The sequence below is a fragment of the Cololabis saira genome, chromosome 18 (genome assembly GCF_033807715.1).
Source record: "Cololabis saira isolate AMF1-May2022 chromosome 18, fColSai1.1, whole genome shotgun sequence".
In the NCBI taxonomy this organism is placed as follows: Eukaryota; Metazoa; Chordata; class Actinopteri; order Beloniformes; family Belonidae; genus Cololabis; species Cololabis saira.
Genome location: NC_084604.1, coordinates 31,210,085 through 31,227,643, shown reverse-complemented (window position 1 = coordinate 31,227,643; position 17,559 = coordinate 31,210,085). Strand labels below are relative to the sequence as shown.

At 41.1% G+C, this 17,559-nt stretch overlaps 1 protein-coding gene across 2 annotated transcripts in view; it reads right to left on the bottom strand.

The window, feature by feature from the left end:
• Positions 1–17,559, bottom strand: part of mdga2a (MAM domain containing glycosylphosphatidylinositol anchor 2a) — a 269,982-nt gene that overhangs the window by 174,651 nt on the left and 77,772 nt on the right. The window lies entirely within an intron of this gene.

The window sequence follows — 17,559 nt, the reverse complement described above, 5'->3', positions numbered from 1 at the left end:
GCAGTGCACCCAGAGGAGCACACAAATATCTACAGGTACAAAATTGTAGAAGCAATAATATATATTTAACTTTTATGGCATTTTTTCCAGTTCTACATTCTCTTTTTTTCTCATAAACTGGTACAATATTAGAGAAAAACATCTGAGAATGTTACTCTTATCAATGAAATCGCTGTGGTTTGTGTATGGATAGTAACAGTTATGGGATTAATACAGCCTTTTTATGGAGGTTATAATTTTGATTTATTTATTTTTATTGTGACCTGGGGACCTCTATGATATTGTAGATATTTTTAATCCACTCAAGGAAGAAGGAAACACTCTGCTGCCTTATTTTCAAAGAAAAATGGGTGAAAAGGGGGCATCAGCTGGCTGGCCTGCCGGTGCTCTGCACAGATCTATTGGTTAAAGGGGCATGTGTGCACACAGCTGTTGCTTTTACAAAGTAATCACAAATACAGCATGTACGACCTACGCCGAATCAATGTTGACAAAGGATCATGGAATCTAACATCTAAAAAAAATCATTTGGATCTTCCTAGGAAGGGGAATTGGATTAAGCTTTGAAGTGCATCGATTTACTACAGTTGTTGTACAACAGTTCTTAGGATCCACATGATGACATGTCAAGGTGAATCCATGAAAGCACCACAGGAAGCACAAGAAAGAACAGCGAAACACGTGATTAAGTCAAGTACTGAAGGCGTTTTGAAAACATAACTTAGCCACAACTCAGCAAAGTCAGAAGTAATTTCAGCAACTATTTCCTGATTTAATGCTATAGGTTGACAAGATTTTAATGTGGATGAGGATACTACTTTGCCTTGGTTGCATTAAACACACATTAAACCTGTGCATAAACAAATTTATTATGAAGGATTGCATTTCAAAACGTGTAAATCAAAGTAAAGTCAACCTTAATCTATGAATGGGATGTTTTCTTATGCAACAAAGTATCAAGACGCTTGTGATTTGCTGGTCTCATATACATTTAAAGCCAGTTAATCAATACAAACATGAACAGAAATAGCTTCTTTTCATTCATGTAAAATGAATATGATAAAATAATATAATAAACCATATCTGACACCATTAAATCAAACTAAATTTCTCAGTAAAAAAAAGAGCATCGTTCTTGAAATGTCCATCTTGTCTGATAAAAATAGAATGCTATCCTTCAATATTTGAAAATAAATGCATTTTAAACCACACTATTCAACATAAATATATGCATATGTAAACTGGTATTTGTAGCAGAAATCATTTACATTACTGTAGATAAGGCGCTTGCAGTGTTAATTGCCACTGAGCTGTGAAAACACAGTTGCGCGTAATCGACCCCTGACAATACTAGCATCTGCTCAGCATTTACTTCTCTCCAAGTTTCATGATTAGTGAAGAGGTTTGGGATGAGTTAGGGAGCGGATGCAGGATATGATTAGGAGGAGGGGTACAAAATGGTGAAAAAGCAACAAAAAAAAAAAGAAATAGACCACAAGGAGTTCCAGACTGCAGCTTGGCTTAGGTGGTGGAGTAGCAGCTTCCTGTGTGGGCCTCTCTCCGCAGAGTCCGCTCCGGCAGCAGACTCGGGTCTGCATATACGCAGGGCTGCCATGCTAATAAGCTCAGTGACACTCCTCCCAAACGCTGCACGGGGAGTCTCAGCCACAGTCTATCCTTAGCCACATGCTAAACACTTGTCCCTCCCCGACACCAGCCAAGGTGTTTGTCTACTGCAGCTTGTTAGTTTGATGCTCTGTCATGCTTGTCCTGCTTGTCTAACAGATGCACAGGCTGATGAGCACTGATACGGATGCTGATGCTGGATCATTCCAGCTTTTTCCGTTCCAATTTGGGATAGAAGGCTATAGAGAAACAGGCCCAATGCAAGAGGGGCTTCGCACATAGCTACCACTGAAAACAACACACACAAAAAACAACCTCTTAGAAACGGGACCCCCAGGGCATGAAGCACACAAAGTGCTAAAGTCATTTATTCCAATGAGCCACTATCTCTGCAGCAAACTATCAGTCCTGGAGGAAAACAAGGTAGTACCCATAATTAATGATCTTCAGCTACCATCACAGTTACTGAAACTGCTACACACATAAACACATAAACATACACTTGCTCTTCTTGCAGACAACATTAAGCTTGAAGCCACAAAAGCAAATAATGTCCTCTTGAGCATACATAATGACAGCACTAATAGTTATAATAGTTCCACATATCCTGAAGTAGTTTAGACCTGCTTTTTCATATCACTTGCCTAAAGCGTAGACTTAAATGACTACCATTACTAAATCATTTCCTGTTTAGTTAACACTTAATAATCTACTTGCAGTAACTACACATAATATAAACAGCCAAAACATCTGAGAATAAACAAAGAGATAGATATGTTTTTGGACTGACAGATCAGATAATAAGCTGAATAAAATACTAAAAACAAATAAATAAATTAAGTAGCCTACAACAATAATATTTTATGTATTATGTGTCTTAATACTCAAAGTCACAAAGTTTAACTATGCTATTGTTTGTTATTTTGCCTTCTACATAATAAATGCTATTACAGATTCTGTCATAAACCTGTAGCTTAAGATGTAAAATTTGCATGTACATATGTGCATGTCAGCCTGCAGTTCAACTCCTGCTCACATCCCCATTCACGCAACAATCTGCAGATACACCCAAACTCTCTTCAAAACACACAACTTCCGGACTATGATAACCTCAGAAAGAAGGAAGACCTGCAGGCTAGAATCAGAGTCTCGGACGTGTGTCTCCTTTTTCAGGTTCATTATCTCGTTTCTAAAACTGTGAGAAAATTGCTTGATTGCAGAAAGGAGAAGGAACTAAAAGTGTGCCTGACTGCATACAGCTGTGGGTGTTACATATTAAAGGGGACCTGTTATGAAAAACACGTTTTCTCTTGCTTTAACATATATAAAGTGGTCTCCCCTCAGCCTGCCAACTCAGAGAAGGAGGAAAGCAACCAAATTCTGCAGTGTCTGTACAGCCGCCCGGATGAGCCATCCAGTGTGATGTGGATCTACAAGCCATTCAGATTTTGCTCACTTTCGTTACGTAACAACGGGAGCGATTTACATAGGTTGGCCTCCGATGCGTGAAACCACGCCCACAACTAACTCCGCCGGCCGGAGCTTCCGCCATTTTTTCGTAGCAGTGTATCGCGTCATTCAGACAGCCAATCAGCACAGAGCCTCATTATCATAGCCCCGCCCACTCAGAATCCCTCATAGATAATGAGGTTAGAGAATGGGAGGCTGAAGACATGGCTCAGAGACTGAATTTCTCATTTATTTAGCAAAAACAATCAAAAGCTTGTTTTTAAGACATCCAAGGCCTGTTTAAAATAGGTATTAGATGCCATAATAGGTCCCTTTTAAGTTCAGTTCTTTCTCTCTCCTCTTTACCCATATGCATCTGCATGCTAAGCCGTGATCGGCTGTGCATTATGTTCCTGTGTGGTGAATGAGCAACTCCCGGTAGAGTGCCTAGCCTCTCTTGGCCTCGGCTGGGGTAGATGGAGACCGCTTTATCCACTGCCACCATTGGAGATTAAATTGGATTTGGCTAAAAGCAACCTCGGCACCATCGTGGAGTGTCCGTGTAGCAGAGGGGCTTCTTGGCAATGGCAGGAACTCAAATTTGACAAACAAATGAATGCAAAAAGAAAAAAAAAAAAAAAAGGCAACAGCTGGGGCTTGTTGTCACTGTGGGTATAATGTTCTCAGACCAATCCCTGAGTACCACTAACAATATCCTGCTAATCACCTTGCAATGGCCTCGCCAAACAGGAAGAGACAGGAGATTGAAAAACGGAAAAGCATTAATAATATTGAATAATTGAGTAATAACTTTTTTTTATATAATATGTATATATATATATATATATATATATATATATATATATATATATATATTTATTAGGGGTGTAACGGTACGCTGAACATACTTCAAATCAGAGTTCCCACACGGACATCTTAAGTGGTGGACTTGAAGTTTGTAGTCAGCACCGGACTTCCACGTGAATTTTTTTTCCGCTAGCCGTACTGGCTGATGCAAATAAGAAGCCGTAGCTTGAAGACCCTCACTTATCTTTAAGTTCTCCTGCTTGGGAACACTTCGGTTTCCCGGTGAAAAACAACAACAGACAAAAAGACAAGCAGATAAGACGTTGTTTAACTGCAATCGGGCATGTTTCTGGCAACGCTTCAAACCTTTTTTCTTTTTTTTAAATGTTTTATTTGTTTAAGAAAATGTATGAACTGTAGTTTGCAAAAGTTGAAAAGTAAGACGAAAAGCAATTTTTATGTTTTGTGTTTTTTTCCCTTACTGTACCGAAAATTAACCGAACCATACCAAACCATGATTTATGTACATATGGGCATGTCAGCCTACAGTGCAAAACCATCACAAATGTAATTAATCTTGAGTCAGGTTAACGATTTAAAAAAGGGAGAAAAGTCTTTACTCTGCTGTGTTCACCACACTGAAGATTGACCAGAGAATGCAAAGGAGAGAGTTGTCTGAGCAGATTAGAAAGAAAATTGAAGCACGAAAAAGGAAGAGGCTATGAGATCATCTCCAAGCAGCTTGACGTTCCTGTGACTACAGTTGGAAATGTCATTCAGTAGTTTAAGGTCCATGGGACTGTAGCCAGCCTCCCTGGACATGGACACAAGAGGAAAATTGATGACAAAATGAAGAAACACATCATATGTATGGTAACCAAGGAGCCCAAAACAATTTTAAAAGAAATTCAAGGTGAACTCAAAGATCAAAGTACATCAGTGCCAGATCTGTTGTCTCTACAGGTGAGAGCAAACCATAAAAAAAGCCACACTGGAAAGCCACATATTGGCCACAGCTGATTCCACTGATCCCTGGTTCATCTAAAAGGGCAAGTGGGCAAACACACATACCAGGGAGTTGGTTGGAACCATAGACTGTATAAAACAATGGACGAAGCATTCGGTCACGTGACCCCAGTATTGTTTCTGAAGAGCTGTTTTGAAGCCTGTTTTCCTCAGACAGGGCACAGCCATGTTGCTCAGCAAGCCAATGGGAATAGGGGGAATAGTCTTTCTCCCTGCTCCTTCAGCCGAACCCCATCTAAAGATCAGGGGCCTCATTTATAAAGCTTGCGTGCGCACAAAACAGGGCTTGAAATATGCGCACGCCACCTTCTACGCAAAGGTTGGGATTTAAAAAAAAAAAATGAACGGAAAAATGTGTGTATCTTTACGCCAACCCTGACCCTAGCGCACAAACATTTTGTGGACGGAGCCTTTTCGGTGGGTGCGCCGTGTGTGTGTGTTTTAAATACAGAAATGAAGCACAAAACTGAGGGTGCGCCTTTCCACACGGCGCGTATTTTACACGGTAGTATTTTAAAATGACCAAAATATATTGTGGCAGGGTGCAGGATTGGGGCGGGGTCTGCAGGGGAGAGAGGACACGGAGTTTAGTGCAGAACCCTTTATTGGCAAAACTTCCAACACACTGCCACACGTGCACAAGCACCTTCTCCAACAGCACTTCAGCTTCAGTCTCAGTCTCCCCTTGCAGCTTCTCTGTCTCTCCCTTATAAGGCTGGCAGGTTGGAGAGGTTGACGGGCCACACCTGTGTCCCGTCAGCCTGAGTGGCTGCAGCTCCTCCACCCTGCCACACACATTTCTAAATTATTTAGCAGGATAACATATGTCTCGCACAGCACAGCAGAAACAGACTGCAGGCAGCCGCTGCGCATGCTCAGCAGGCTCATTTATATGCAAATACAGTCATGGAGTACTTTGCATTGCCCATTCATGGTATGAAGTGGGCGTGTAGAGGGCGGGATATGAGGCGAATTCACGTGCACAACCTTCCAGCTGGACTGTGATTTATAAAGCGAACATTGCATGCAAGTGTGCATGCACACGGTTTTATAAATCAGGCCATTTTCAGCTTTTGAGCGCACGTACACTTTTAGTATGAATCCTACGCACTCTTTTATAAATGAGGCCCCAGATGTTTAAGGGTGGTGCAGCTGGTAGCGCAGCTGCCTCACAGCCAGAAGGTCCTGGGTTCAATTCTCGCCAGGGAAGCACCCACACCCTGGGTGGGGTCGGCAAACTCCGTTCTGTGTGGTTTGCATGTTCTCCCCGTGTTCCCTTGGGTAGATAAAAAAAAAAGCAGTCCTGCGCATTACACTGCCCCCTCTGGCTGAGGCGCCCGATATGGGAGGATCTGGCTGGAATAACGTGATCTTCCACGTGCTAAGTTCGTCCACCCTGTCTGGTGAAAAGAAGCAGCCTGCTCACTCCTCAGGTTAAGGAGGAGACTTGAGGCCCCTCCCGGGGTTTGCTGAGGGAGAGCAATGCCCAGAACAGACTCAGGTAGGAGCACTAGAGATAAAAATATTTAAAAAAAAAAGAAAAAAAAACGTTAAGCTCCAGCCTATTTTCAATGCCCATCTGCTTTGGAGGACTCTGGAGTGAAACGGGTTAACATGTTTACTGAACAGTGAAATAAAAAATGACTATCGCGTTAACCCGACGCCGAGTTAATACAAACGGGTGGTTACTTCATTAAGCATGGTGTCATAATCATGACGATTATGGATGAGAAAGTGTAACCGGCTAACCATTAGCTGAGTTAACTGTCAATCATATTAGAAATACATTAATTGCTTAATATAAACTCCTAGTATGGTACGAAAAAAAATTCACCACCCTCAGAGATGTCAAAGGATCGAGACGAAAATGTTTTTTTGAACCAGGCAATAAATATGTTCATTTCTGGAAATTAGATGGTTGGTGCTTGGTTGCAACATGCTCACCTTAGTTCAGTTATCATAAGGTAGACATTTTATGTTTGTTTATTTCATGCTAATCTATGATGTATCTTTACCTTCCGGTTATTCTGAAAGACACTGTTCATCCATTCACTGGCTGCTGGAACAACATCTGAAAGGAAAAATCAAGAAGCTAAATGAAGGACTACCAGTGATCCATCTGAGCTCTGCTAGGACCCTCGGCTAGCTGTTATCTAACAGCTGTATAGCGGACCAGTTAGTTAACCTGGAAGGGTCATAGGATCCTGGGTGTATACAATTTTTAATATGATGTTTGAAAGTTAAGCTTCAATTCATTACTCACGACGTAATACCTTTAAAAACGACTAGCACTATTTCTGTGTGCCTTTTTGCTGCAGAGTCACTGTAGTGTTGCCTATGGTCCTATTCAGAAGTTTTCACATGTTCATTGTGTTGCCTGAGGGACTATCAAAATACTCCAAAATAATGAGTTTTGAGCTGCATAAATAACTGCGACCCTCAGGATTTGCTCAATGAATCACTTAAAATTGTGATTTTGATAAAATATTGATTAATCTATCAGCCCTAAATAACAGCACATCCAAATTAAAACTGAGGACGAGTCAAGCAGTAATAATATGCGGAGATGTACCAACATTAACATTTATCATATCAGTTTGATTTCTGTCTGTGAGGAGGGGTAACATGGAACAGTGTCAAATGTGTCCCACATTTAATTTAATTATTTTTTAAGCTTTGCTTGATGCCTGTGGAAGCTGCAACCTTACAGTTCATCCAGCCTTTCCTATATAATTGAGAAGCAACTCATCCATGGGGTCATCCATGTGTGTAAGACCTTGAAATGGTTTGCCAGCAGCATATGCATATTACTACATCAAGAGTTGTCAGGGGGTATTGATTATACACTATAATGCACTCACATGTTTTCCTCAGCCTACACTGTTATTTTAAATGAGGCTCTGTATAGATCCATCTTTGCCCTATCAGCACAGATCATCTATCACCCAGTATGTATTGTGGACCATAAAATACAGACATCAAAGGATTTGCAGAGACTGCAGCATCACAGAAAGGACATCATGTTTGTTCAGATTAGAAGATAAATTAAAGCTCCAAGCAGCGATCAACGGGCCCTCGTGCGTGCAATTTTCACCAATAAAGGTCAAGGACTCAAAACTAAGTCTGATGACACCACCCACGACTATTTATGTCAAACCATTGAAAAGTTATGGCAGAAAGTAGGAACTAACAGATATCGACCAATCAGAGGAAGGGGCGGGACTAATTTGCACCAATTAAGGTGAAGGAGTCAAAACCGAGTCAGATGACCACTCACGACTCTCTATGTCAAACCATTCAAAAGTTATGGCAGAAAATAGGAACTATCAAATATGGACCAATCAGATGAAGGGGGTGGGGGGGCGTTCTTTTTGCCGTCTATGGTCGCCACGGTAACAGTTTTGACTGAGAAAAGTAATGCCCATCGTTGCAGGATCGAGACGCACATTTTGATGTATAACACACCTGGATTAATTGAAAATGGCCGACTTCCTGTTCGGTTTCGGCCATGGCACCAAGAGACCTTTCTTTAAGTTACAACATGATGAGGGGCTTCCGGCTTAGCTATACATGGGGTGAGACGTGCTTAGCGGAGCTCCTGCAGAGTTAATGTAATTCTCCATTTTTTGGCACTATTTGAATTACTCCCACGGCTTGGGTTTGAACAAATTTTTTTTTTCAACGCGGTTACATCGTGAACTCACCAGAAAAATGCCTCCAAAGTCCATCAAAGCGGGGAATAACCCTCCAGCTAACCCGCGGCCTGCGGCTCACGCTGTCTCCTCGCCCCGCGGTGATTCTCCTCCTCCGGAAAGCACCTGCGCCGCGCCGGCTCCCGGCGCGGAGTTCAGCCAGCTCAAAAAGGAACTGCTCTCCGCGCTTCGCAACGATGTTGCGGCTATATTTAAGACAGAGCTTCAAGCAGCACTGAGTAACAATTTAACTTCTATTAAGTCCGAGCTGCTTTCACTTAAAGCGGATCTCTCCGGCAGTATTTCCTCCATGAAGGTGGACGTCGCGGGTCTTACAGCCACGGTTGCTGTGATGGAGCAGGCTCTCTCAAGCTGCTCAGACGACATAGTTGCTCTCCAGAAAAAAGTTGATCACTTGTCGAAAGAATGTGTGAGGCTGGAGGACAGATGCGAGGATTTGGAGTCAAGGTCTCGTCGGCAGAACATACGGATTATTGGTGTCCCGGAGGAGGATCCTGACTCTTCATCTGCAGCCGGTGTTTCCAGGCTGTTATCGGAAGCCTTCGCCCTCGACGCGGAGCTGGTGGTGGACAGAGCCCACCGCACCCTCATGCCGAGACCCCAGCCCGGTGCTCGGCCCCGCGCAATAGTGGCCAGGCTCCATTATTACACGGACTGCGCTGACATCCTCAGAAAGGCGAGAGAGCGGCAGCGGATAACGGTTCGGAATATGACCATCTCCGTCTTCCCGGACCACACCGCCAAGACAGCGCGGGCGCGCGCTGCCTTTAATGAGGTGCGCCGTCAGCTGCGGGAGATTGAAGGAGTCCGGTATGGATTGCTGTACCCCGCCCGGCTGCGTGTAACTCATAACGGCCAACAACGTGACTTCACGGCGCCAGATGAAGCCTTGGCATTCATCAAGAAAATAAAAAAAGTGACTACCAGCTAGTTTTCTGGGACGATTTATCCAGCTTGCTGTCCATGCTGGACTCTGGCCCTGGGTGAGTGAGTGAGTCAATTCATAAAACGGGACTTTATGTCTTAATTAATTTTTTTTTATTTTTTTATTTTTTTTTATTTATTTATTTATTTATTTTTTATTTTTTTTTTGATTTATCCAGCATGCTGTCCATGCGGGACTCTGGCCCTGGGTGGGTGAGTGTGTGAGTCAATTCATAAAACGGGACTCTATGTCTTAATTATTATTTTTTTTATTTTTTTTTATTTTTTTTTATTTTTTTTTTATTTATCCAGCATGCTGTCCATGCGGGACTCTGGCCCTGGGTGGGTGAGTGAGTGAGTTAATTCATAAAACAGGACTTTATGTCTTAATTTTTTTTTCTTTTTTCTTTTTTCTTTTTTTTATTTTTTTCTTTCTTTCTATCTTTCAATGGGAACAGCACCGTTTAAAATTGAAGGCCTAATCATTTCTCTGGTATGATGCCTTGATTAGAAATATGCACACACCCCTGTCTATTGTTTAATTTGTGTGTATGTGTGTGCGTGTCTGTGTGGGTGTGCGAGTGCATATATGTATATATCATTGTTCTACAGGCCAAAGATCTACTTAATTTAATTAATGTTTGTTGTTACCCTGACAAGACAGCGATTGTCAGAATGGCTCAGACTGTTGGTCTTATATGCCTGATATTTTATTTTTATTTTTTTAAGGTTTTAACTCTGCAGGAGCTGACTTTGTTTTTGTTTTTGTATTTAGCTTTATAGTCGAAAGCATTTCTTTTTTGAGAATGGCTTCCGTTGAAGCCTGCACGGCTGTTTCCATCGTTTGGGGATGGGATCATCAAATGTGCGACGGGTGGGTGGGCGGGAGTTATGGGTTGTTGGCTTTCGGATTATGTCTCTGTAGGTATGTATATACTCCCGAGTTTTGTTTGTTTTGGTTTTCCTTTTTACCCCTTTTTCTTATATTTCTTCTTGTGGTGGGTGAGTCTGTCTTATTTTCTCTCAAAGAATGCCCATATGAACGATCGTAATCTGCACAAGCCTGATACTGGATCAATCATCAGATTCACTAGCTGGAATGTTAGAGGTGTGAATAATCCAATTAAGCGATCAAAGATTTTTTCACATTTGAAACGCTTGGACACTGACATAGCTTTCCTTCAGGAAACTCATTTGCGAAATAAAGATCATTTTAGACTCAAACGTGCTTGGGTGGGTGATATTTTTCATTCAAATTTTGATTCTAAGTCTAGAGGAGTAGCAATTTTGATCAACAGAAGAGTTAATTTCTCCGTCTCCAGGACAATATCCGATAAGAATGGTAGATATCTTATTGTGGCGGGCACTCTATACTGTAACCCTGTATTGTTGGTGAATATATATGCCCCTAATTTTGATGACCCCAATTTTACAGATAGGCTGTTTGGCAACCTCCCTTTCTTAAATACGCATATTACAATTCTGGGCGGTGATCTGAATTGTGTTATTAATCCTTCTTTGGACCGCTCGAATCCTCGTACTTTGACTCAATCCTCTATGTCAAAATCTATTACCGATTTTACAGTCAAGAACGGGCTTGTTGATCCGTGGAGGTTCTCACATCCTGGAGATAAGGAATTTTCTTTTTTTTCACAAGTACATCAGTCATATTCACGTATTGACTATTTTTTTGTTGATGGCTCTCTTCTTTCCAAAGTTACTTCTGTCATATACCACCCAATTGTTATTTCAGATCACGCCCCTCTAACTTTGAATATAACATTGTCTGAGCGCCCCCGTTTTTCTTCTCCCTGGAGGTTTAATCCATTGCTTTTATCCGACGATGCATTTAATGTTTCTATATCTGCTTCAATAGATGATTTCATTGCATTAAACAAAACAGATTCTACCAGTTTTTCGCTAGTATGGGAATCACTCAAAGCATATTTGCGAGGACAGATTATCTCTTATTCAGCATATGCCAGTAAAATCCGCAGGGCTAAATTACAGGAGCTCACATCTAAAATTCAGGACATAGACAGACTTAATTCAGTTAACCCAAGTCCGAATTTACTGAAACAACGGCTTGATTTGCAATCAAAATTCGATCTTATAGCGACAGCCGATTCTGAACGGCTCCTATTACGCGCTCATGCCAACTATTATGAACACGGCGATAAACCAAGCAGGTTATTGGCTCATCAATTAAAAAGGCAAGCAACGTCGAGACTGATTCCCAGCATTAGAGATTCTACTGGCACACTTACCACCGATCCAGTCGCCATCAACACAATTTTTAAGTCATACTACTCCTCTCTATATGAATCAGAATCTCCACTTGACACAGCAGAAATGACCTCCTTTCTTGAAAGTATCACTGTTCCTACTATCAATTTGGATGTGGCTAATGGCCTCGATGCTCCTTTTAGCTTGCAAGAAATTGCTGCCGCCATTGAAGCTACGCAAAGCAACAAGGCCCCTGGTCCGGATGGGTTCGGCGCTGAGTTTTTCAAAAAATTCAAAGACAAATTAGCCCCCCTTCTACTCTCAATGTACAATGAGTCCCTTGATCATGGCTCATTGCCTCCTTCTTTAATGCAGGCGTCCATTGCCCTCCTTTTGAAGAAGGACAAAGACCCTGAATCATGCACTTCTTACAGGCCCTTGTCTTTACTGAATGTGGATGTCAAAATTTTAGCAAAAGCACTAGCAATTCGTCTTGATAAGATCCTTCCTAGCATCATATCTGAGGAGCAGAATGGTTTCATCAAGGGACGCCAGCTCTTTTATAATGTTCGTACACTCCTAAATGTGATTTTCTCTAAAGATTCTTCCCCACTTCCTGAAGTTGTTATCGCGATTGATGCTGAAAAAGCGTTTGATCGTGTCGAATTTAACTATCTTTTTGCAACACTTCATAAATTCGGATTTGGACACAGGTTTATATCTTGGATTAGACTTCTTTACACTTCCCCTCAGGCCAGCATTCACACCAATGACAACTACTCCACTTATTTTACATTATCACGTGGCACGAGACAGGGCTGCCCTCTCTCCCCTTTGCTTTTCGCTCTATCCGTCGAACCACTTTCAATTGCTTTAAGAACTCTTCCTTTATTTCGCGGAATCTCTAGGTCCAATGTGGAACTCAAATTGTCACTTTATGCAGACGACCTCCTTTTATATGTATCTGACCCTTTAACCAGCATTGCACCAATATTATCTCTGTTGAAGAATTATGGAAGGAAGAGTTAACACAGTGAAGATGACTGTATTGCCTAAATTTCTTTTTTTGTTCCAATGCACTCCTTTATTTCTACCAAAATCTTTTTTTAAATCACTTGACCAAATTGTTTCCAACTTTTTATGGGCCGGTAAGACACCCAGAGTGAGGTATTCGCTTCTCCAAAAATTTAAATTTAATGGGGGTCTAGCACTACCAAACTTTTTGCTTTACTATTGGTCAGCGCATATTCACAAACTAATTTACTGGCTTCAGTCTCCTGAGTTATTATGGTGCAGATTGGAGGCTCAGTCACTCTCTTCATCCTCTGTAACGGCCCTACTCTCCTCCTCTTTACCATTGAATCCCTCACAAATAGCCCTGTGGTGCTTTCCTCCCTTAAGATTTGGTCACAGTTTAGGCGCCATTTTAAATTTGCTTCTCCATCCGCCTATACACCTGTTACTAAGAATCATCTGTTCCCTCCATCACTAATAGACACCACTTTTATGATTTGGCACAGCCGGGGCATTAAGCACTTCAGGGATCTGTATAAGGATGGGATCTTTTCCACATTTTCAGATCTGAGGTCAAAGTTCAATTTGCCTGCCTCCCATCTGTTTCGCTACTTCCAGCTTCGACACTGTGCCTCTGCTCTGTTTCCATGCTTCCCTTCCCTTCCTGCTAACCAACCGTGGGATGATCTTCTAACAATGAAACTTAGTCAAAAGTCTCTCATATCTAGGATATATGCACTGTGTATGACATTTGATGGTCATTCTGTAGATAAAGCTCGGGAGGGTTGGGGACGGGAGTTGGGCCTGGACTTCACAGGGGAGCTGTGGGATAAAGCTATCCGTAGCATACGATCTAGCACGCCTTGCGCTAGACTTGAACTTATTCAATTCAAGGTGCTGCATAGAGCCCACCTATCAAAATCCCGATTATCCGAAATATATCCCAATGTTGCAGACTTATGCGACAGATGCCAGGGCTCTCCCTGCAATTTAAGTCACATGTTTTTCTCCTGTCCTAGATTACAGAAATTTTGGAGTGACTATTCTGTGATCATGTCTAAAGTTCTGGTGAAAAATGTTGTTATGACCCCCCTCATAGCAATATTCGGACTTTCGGTTGACTCCTCACATATCAGCCCCGTACAGTCAGAAGTATTGGCTTTCACATCTCTTCTAGCTAGACGTCGTATCCTACTCTCATGGAAATCCCCCAAGTCTCCGTCTATTGCTTTTTGGCTTAGTGATGTTATGTTTTTTCTAAAATCTGAAAAGGTGAGATATTCAGTAAAAGGCAACTCATCTAAATTTGTTCGTAAATGGCAATCTTTCGTAGATTATTTTAACTCATTGAAGACTCTACCCACCGACTGATCCCTCCCCCTTACCTTAATTTTCTTTTCATTTCTTTCATTTATTTATTTGTTTTGATTATTGTTATTTATGCTGCATTTTATGCTGCTTGCTTTTTTTTTTTTTTTTTATTATTATTTCCAATTAATGGGATATTAGTGATGGGCATTTGCATTTATCACTGCATTTGTTTTTGTATGCCGCATTTGCTCATCCATACTCTACTCCATTGTTCATTTGTTGCTCATCTGTTTATTTTTTTTTTATTTAACTCTACAGAGACTCTGTTCTTAGTTCTGTGTGTTTATAAAAAAAAAAAAAAAAAGGACAATGTATAATGCATAATTCATATTTTTGATTATTTGTGTCCATGTTGTCATTGTATGTTGTTTTCTTTTCTAAAAAGATCAATAAAAAAAAAAAAAAAAAAAAAAAAAAAAAGTTACAACATGATACAGGTGTTTACCGATTTCCGTGCATGTACGTCAAACCGTATTGTGGGGCTTGAGGCACGAAGTTTTCCAGGGGGCGCTGTTAAGCCATTAGGCCACGCCCATTAATGCAAACCATTAAATATCAAATTTTTCGCCAGGCCTGGCATGCGTGCAAAATTTGGTGACTTTTGGGGCACGTTTAGGGGGGCAAAAAGGCCCTCATTTCGTCGGAAAAAAAATTTAAATAATAATAAAACGAGAAAAATTCCTACAGATACAATAGGGCCTCGCACTGTCAGTGCTCGGGCCCTAATAAGGCTACCTATGAAAATCAAGAGTGATTTATTAAGCAGTGCATTACATGCTATAAGGGGCCAAACTAATGGGGAACTTGAACCTAAATATCTTAGTAACACAGCATGGGGAACACAAATATAACGACCTTAAGAAAAAAGAAACTGTCCACAGATGGAGACCTCAGAGGTTTTATTTGTAGTACGTAAGAGTTCAGACACATGCAAGCACAATTTGCCACACGCAGACACACACCATGTTACTCAGAAATTAGGCCAGAATTGCCAGAGCTCTGCTAAGAACCAAAAAGAAAAATATATTGCTATACTTAGGTGAAGGTATAGAAATTCATCTTGCACCTATATTAATGCAGTCAACAGCAGGGGTTATGGAGCTCGACTGCATATTGATGTGTCCATTATGTTTATACAAGCTTCATGACATGCACGAATTCATGAGGTAATAACACAAATATGCCTGCTATCATGCATGGCCTATTGTACTGAGGCGATCAATCTACTTGGATTTTTCTGAGGTAAAGTCTTTTTCATGTTTGGCTTGAAGCAGAGCTCAACTAGTTATTCTTCTGTCCATGGTCCTGAAACGTATAGCAACTGATACTTGAGGGCTTTTTTGTGGATCAATAGAGATACCCTGTTGTGATGAGTTCATCTCCGGTGAAACAGTTTTGCTTCTAATTTTGGCCTTATATGCAAGACCTAAGAAATTAGAAGGTTTACTCTCTCTTTCATATAACTTCACAATAGTGGCATGACTAAATGCATTTGTGTCATCATCGAGTTGAATACTTAAACTTCAAATGCAGATATCTGTTATAGGGACATTAAATATGACATGAGCAGAGTTTGTTGAACATGTCCTTGGTCTGTATAAGCCAGAACAGATTTAAGATGACTAAACCCATAGACATTTATGAATACACAATTGTGAAAAACCCAACAGTTCAGCATAGGGCTGAACGATTAATTGCATTTGCGATAATATCGCGATGTGATAAAACAAGATTTTCTAACCGCAAAGGCTGCGATTTGACCAGTCACTTGATCTGGTCATGTAATGTGCTAGTGAGCAGAGCGAGAAGAGCAGAGTCGGCTGGGAAAAAAAGTCAACCTAAATCTACCATGGCCTCAGTGTTAGGACTCGGCCGGGCGGGACTTTCCTCCGCAGCCCGGTAGCGGAGTGGCAAGAAGCTGCGCGCGACGAGCACGAACAGGGCGCGCGCCGGCGGACAGTGGAGTCACGCTATGAGCCACACCTGCAGCTCTTCAGCTCATCAGGAGAGGTTAAAGAGCAGGGCTGCGAGTTGTTCATTGCTGGTTTGTTTTGTTAACTCTGTGAGCTTTGTTGGTTAGTTTGTTAGTTGTTTGGTAGTGTTTTTTTTCTCTCTATGATTTTTGAGTTACTTGTGAAGAAGTTCTGAGTTCCCTGTGAGGAAGGTTTTTCTCGAAGCTCCTTCCCAAATCGTAGTCGAGACGAAAGCTGGGCGGGGCATGGAGCGCAGAGCTCAGCAGAAGCTGGTATCATGGCCGAAGCAGCGAAAAAAAACGAAGAAAATAAAAGTTTTATCGGAGGAGGCGAAACAAAGAAAGCCGGAGAGTAACAAGCTGAGCTGAAAGACGAGGAGGGATGTCCGACCACAGAGACACAATTGTTATGATACAAATGTAAATGTAGAGTTCTATGTTCAATAAGAATCAAAATTAGAATTTTTTCACATACAGGGGATACGTCTTGGGTTCTAGTATTTTTCCTGAGAACTGTAAAATTGTGCAGGGCTGATCTGCAAAATATAAGGAATGGGCATTCAGTTATTCAGAGGTTATAGATATACAAGAGATATATATATATATATATATATATATATATATATATATATACACATACATACATACATACATATATATATACATACATACATACATACATACATACATACATACATATATATACATACATACATACATACATACATACAGGACAGGGGGGGGGAGGTGACTTCACTAATAAAACCAAGTTGAACTTAGTGATTTTCAACATCGTCATATTATATTGTTTAGCCAAAAATAAATACATTACCTCTTCGCTATCCATCCTGCAAACGACCGCTGAAAACATAAAAGTAGTTTTGAAAGTCTGTCCCGTTCATTCACTATCAAAACAAATGCACGCGACGGGGACAGGATCTTTCCGGCAGTACGCGCTGGTGCTCATGGGAAATGTAGTGTTCTTTCTAGTAAAGCACTACCGCTTTTGTCCAAAGGAGCCGCCAAACTCAACAAAAGCTGAAAGTTACATAGTGCTGCTTTAAATAAATCTGACATTGTTTATTATAAAACATACTGATTTAATGCTTGTGTAGTTGAAAAATAGATGAGAACAGGACCTTGAAAAAATTAGCGCATATCAAATCGCAATCGCAATATTGAGGAAAAAAAATCACAATTAGATTTTCAAAAATCGTTCAGACCTAGTTCAGCAGCACTCTCAAGCTCAAAACTGTAGAAAAGAGCACTAAACCAAGAAAGTGAACTTTATTTTATCTACTAACAATCCTGTGGAGCCCAACACAAACCTGAGTACCACAGTGTTTCAGTTAAGTAAGCCTTTGTTGTATTTCCTCGCCCATTCTGCTATTCTTTCCATTCACAGTGCCATGTTGGCAAAGTGGGCCTGTT